The 5,164-nt window shown below is 40.4% G+C and overlaps 1 non-coding gene across 1 annotated transcript; it reads right to left on the bottom strand.

Moving 5' to 3' along the window:
- Positions 1–564: 564 nt before the first annotated feature.
- LOC119867140 lies at positions 565–726 on the bottom strand. The gene has a single exon (XR_005382506.1). It is a non-coding gene; the product is annotated as a U1 spliceosomal RNA (small nuclear RNA).
- Positions 727–5,164: the final 4,438 nt, after the last annotated feature.

The raw sequence follows: 5,164 nt of genomic DNA, 5'->3' as shown, positions 1-5,164 counted from the left end.
GATGGGGTTTGAGCGGTAGGCAGATGCTCAACCACTGAGCCACCAGTGTCCCAAGATGCTGCATTCTTCACACTCTCCCATGGTGCCGGGTGATGCTGAAGTTGCTGGTCAAGGACCACAGTAAGCAACATGATCAGTCCTTGAAAAAAATTCAGCAGTAAAGAGGCATAGGCGGGAATTGTGAATTGTGTTGAGAAAGTAGTCTTTGGGTGGGGTTCAAAACACAGAACCGGATTTTGGGAGATGATTTTACCACCTCACAAAGCAGGAAGGAAGCCTTTTAAAAGATACCAACAACACTGGGGAAAAGGATAAACCCTGCCAAGTCAAAATAAAACACAAGAGGTAGACACCAATGTAAGTATAAGTCCCACCAATGTAAGTATAAGTATAAGAACTACCAGAAACTTGGAAGGAGAACAAAACATTATCATAATTAGCACAGCATAGTAACACTGCAAAGTTACTACCCTGGAAATGTCTACATGCAAAAACAGAGCCAAAAATAACTTGCAAATACTTGGCAGCAAATTACAGAGTGTGACATTCTTGAACCAAAAATATCAGGGGAAAGTACAAACGCTGTGTCCCACTACCGCATTTATGCTTCCGAGTTTCCTGCATTTGGGGAAATCACAGTGGGCAGCCCATCCAGAGTGCAATGGATAAGCCTGGCTCTGGGAAGACCACCTTCGTGAGTATGGTGTCTCTCTCCCAGCTAAGTATCTTTTTTTTCCTTTTTAATGAAACGTTCTTCTGATTAAAGTGTTCCTTAATCAGACCTGATGTTTCATGTTATTTAAAGGACATCAATAACAATACAATCGAGCAATGAAATAGAGAAGCCTCAATATGGTGCCCTTGCTCAGACCTCAATTTGAGACTTGACCAGAATATTCATTACAGTCAATGCAAATTCTGATTCCAAAATAGGTTGATTATTCTTCTCTCACAGAGGTGTGGACTAGTTAAAAAAAAAAAAAAAAAAAAAAAAAAAGCTAGGGCAAAGGAAAAGGAAAATTTAAAAAAAGAAAAAAACAAAGCAAAACAAAAAAACCCAAACCCAACCCAATTAGTGGTTTCCCCTAGATGTTGAAATACAGAAATTTTACTTAAGCAGAACAAAAGCCAAAGATGCAAGCATAAAATTTTAGTGGAAATGGATAATTAGTAAATTCTTTTTAACAAGACCTGTTAAAAATTCTGTAAATTCTTTTTTAAGTATCTATTATCCTTAAAAAACAGATCTTTTGACCTTTAGGAAATCTTTTGCCTTGGAAAAATTAACTTTTAGGAAATTCATCAATTGTTTCACCTATTATTTTATTCATTTACAGCACAGATATTTGAGTTCCATTGTACTAACTGTGGGTAAGACTCAGTACCTAGTCTCAAGGAGATTATAATGTAGTTCAGTCAAATGTATATACATTAAAGAGTGTATTAGGATCTATATATGACTGCCACCTGATGCTTGCTCTAAAATATCCTACATACTAGTAGTCTTGGAACTCCTCATAAACCTGATATGTAAAGCAGAGGAGAATGGAATTATGTTTACTAAAGCTTACATGAAGGTGCATGGAGCCAGAATAGTCAGAGGCAATGATAGGAAGAAAGACTTGGATCTCACTGAATTTTAATCTGGGGGGCAAGGGGACTGGGACTTGACTTGGACTCGATTCTGAGGCTTTGTCTCATACAGCTTTTTTTTTTTTTTTTTTAGATTTTTTTTTTATTCACACAGAGAGAGAGAGAGAGAGAGAGAGAGAGGAAGAGACACAGGCAGAGGGAGAAGCAGGCTCCATACAGGGAGCCCGACGGGGGACTTGATTCCAAGCCTCCAGGATCAGGCCCTGGGCCGAAGGTGGCGCTAAACCACTGAGCCACCTGGGCTGCTCCTCATTCAGCTTTTATTAAGAGAGCTAGCAGATTAGCTTTAAGAATGATTAACTTTGGGAATCAGAGAAAAACATGTTTACTTCAAAAGGTGAAAGAATAGGCTATTGACTCAAGGAAGGGGAGCAGAGGAGCTGTGTCTGGAGAGCAATGTGGTCAAGGGTCAGTGTGCCCATTCAGGACCCCATATATTCCCAGCGTGCTGAGGACCACGAGATTCAATTCTCAGATAAGCTCTGCATCTGGTTCCCCACATATCCCACCCCCCCCTTTTTTTAAGTAAAGTAATCATGACCAGCTTCCAGACCAGTTTTTCTTGCTGGTTTAAACATCTTATTTTGATCTGACAGAGGAATTACTAATGATGACTACCATCATGAGAAACAGATTAGTAGGATTTTCTGGTTGGCCTAATGCACGGAGGTGTCTCTGGGCCTCATCTGTAGTCTTTTTCACTTGCCCTAAAGTCATCATTGGAGCCTATTGTCTCTGGAGCAATGGGTCAGCCTTTGTCCCTTCATGTTGGGGCATCATCTCCTCTGTGTCCATGGTAAGGTTTCACCCAGCCACCTGGAGCCCAAATGCAAGTTTTATTATCCCCTTTTATACAAGCATAACCTCTTCCCCATGTTATAGGAGGTTCTGGCCCTTTCAACTGCCCCATTTCCAAGTGTCTCTATCTAACCAGGACCTTTCCATGGCATGATATTGATGAGAGCCCTGCATGGCATTCTGCCTTAGAGTAGCCAACATCCAAAAAAGAGAAAAAAATTGAGGGCAATAAGGGAAAGGTGTAATAATGTTCATGGGGGATAACTGTCTCCTAGTCTCCCTTTTTTGTTTTGTCAATTTTGTTTTAAGAGCAGTATTCATGCATTCCATGATAGCTTGGTCTCATGGGTTATAGGGAATATCAAAGATGTGGGTGATTCCTCATGTGGAGCAAAACTGAGCAAAATCTTTACTAGTGTAGGCTGGGCCATTGTCAGTTTTAATGGGTTTTGGAAGTCCCATGACTGCAAAAACCTCAAGGCAATGTTGGCATACATGGGTTACAGCTTCCCCAGAGAGCAGAGTAGCTCAAACCATATGAGAAAAGGGGTCTACAGACACATGCATGCAAGACAAGCAGCCAAATTGTTTTACATGAGTCACATCCATTTGCCAAAGTTCATTGGGAGTAAGGACACGAGGGTTAACTCCCAAATTTGTCACCTAGAAAAGTGATCATTGACAGAATGGACAGGAGTGTACGATCTGTTGAGCAAGTCATCATGAAACATTAAGAGAATAATTTTCAAAGGCTATGGGTAGACTGGTGAAGAAGAGCATGAGGAGCCTGTGTTTGGTGAAATATAGAACATATTATTGAATTGGCAGCAGCATTGCCAGGGCCAGGGGTGCTGGGAGTTTAGAATGTGATCAAATGTGAGTTATGTAAAGGGTGTGATGGTGAGAGTGAACAATTGTTGTAAAGTTTGGAAAAGGGAGCTAAGGTTCTTAGAGGGTATGTGCTTGATTTTTGCATTTTCAATATCATGGACTGATCCTACAATGTAATGGAAGTCGGAAACAATGTTGAGAGGTTGAGAGAAAGCTTGTAAAGCCAAAATAACAGTGAAAACTTCAACTCGCTGAGAAGAGGTATAGGAGGTGATTTCTGCATAGGAGGCTTCAGAGGTCCAATATGCAGCTTTGCTATCACTGGATCCATCTGTAAAAACGCTTGCTCCTAGTGAGAGCATTAGGATGGATGAATTTTGAATAATAGTGGGAATAACAAAGGAAGTGGAGGTAATGAATTGTAATGGTTTTTTGGAAGGTGACTGATTGGAAACTTCTCCCAAATAGCAAGGGCTATCTGCCATTCCAAGCATTCTATTCTCTGCCATAGAGAGCCAGGGTACCTTTTGTTGTCCTTGGGTAAAAAGTAACATTATTTGAGGAGGCTCTTTTCCTAATAATTGTACACATCTAGAATCCCCCTTGGTAATTGTTTTGCAAGTTAGAGTCCAATATGGGGTTAGGGATTGAGATTCCTGATTGGATAAATGGATCCATTCTAGGATGACTAGGTCAGGTGTAAACTGTATGAGCACCCCAATGGGGGATATATCTGACCAAGTGAGTTGTAATTTTACAGGAAATTGTGGATTAACTCAATGAGCTTGCAAGTGGTTAACAGCTAGCTGTGTAGCTTTCAATTCCTTTTCAGTTTGGGGGCTCAGGTGACGAGAAGAATTAAGGGCAGTGTTACCTTGTAGAGTATTGAACAAATGTGATAGGGGATGTGCAGGGATGCCCAATAAAGGGTGAATCCAATTGATGTCTCCCAATTGATGTTTCAATGTCTCCAATTAAAGTCATTTAAAGTTTGGAGGTTTGTTTTTCTGATAGAAATCTTTTGTGGCCTAATGGTAGGTTTATCCATAAGGTAGCTCAAATATTGGAAAGGAGGGGTATGTTGAATTTTTTCAGGGGCTACTTGTAAATTCCATTCAATTAGATATTGCTCTACTTGTAAGAAAAGGGTATCAAGGTCTGATCATGTGACTGAGGCCAGTAGTATGTCATCCATATAGTGGATATATAGGCTTTCGGGAAGGTTTCTCGGGGTCAACATAAAGCAAGAGCCATATAATGTTAACATTTGGTAGGACTACTAGCCATGCCCTGTGGAAGGACTTTCCATTGGTATCTCTGAATTGGTTCAATGTTATTGATGGAAGGGACAGAGAAAGTAAATTGTTTTTTTATCTTGAGTAGCCAATGGAATAGTAAAAAGGCAATTTTTTAAATCAGTGATTATTAAAGGCCAATCAAGAGGTATTGCAGAAGGCGAGGGGAGTACTGGCTGGAAAGCTCCCATAGGTTGCATGACTTTGTTAACTGCTTATTAGTCTTGAGTCAAATGCTATTTCCCGTATTTTTTAGGAATTACAAAGACAGGTATCCCAAGGACAGTGAGAAAGCTCAGTATGTCCCACCTCCAATTGTTGCTTAACAAGTTCCTGTAAATTTTGTAAATTTTCCCAGTTATAGGCCACTGCTCTACCCGTAAAGGAGTATCTATAAGCCATGTTAGAGACATGGCATGGCCTGGGGATTCTTCAGCAGTGACCACAGTTGAAAATTTTGCTTATAACCTAATCCATGTCTTCCAATCTACGAGGAGGGGGTGATGGTTCTTTGATTCCTTGCCCATATTTTCCTAACCCTTGTCCTTCTTTATAGTCCATTTGTTCCATTATCTGAAAACCCTTAG

The sequence above is a fragment of the Canis lupus genome, chromosome 31 (genome assembly GCF_011100685.1).
Source record: "Canis lupus familiaris isolate Mischka breed German Shepherd chromosome 31, alternate assembly UU_Cfam_GSD_1.0, whole genome shotgun sequence".
In the NCBI taxonomy this organism is placed as follows: Eukaryota; Metazoa; Chordata; class Mammalia; order Carnivora; family Canidae; genus Canis; species Canis lupus.
The sequence above is the reverse complement of the archived record's forward strand: the minus strand, read 5'-3'. Positions and strand labels throughout refer to the sequence as shown.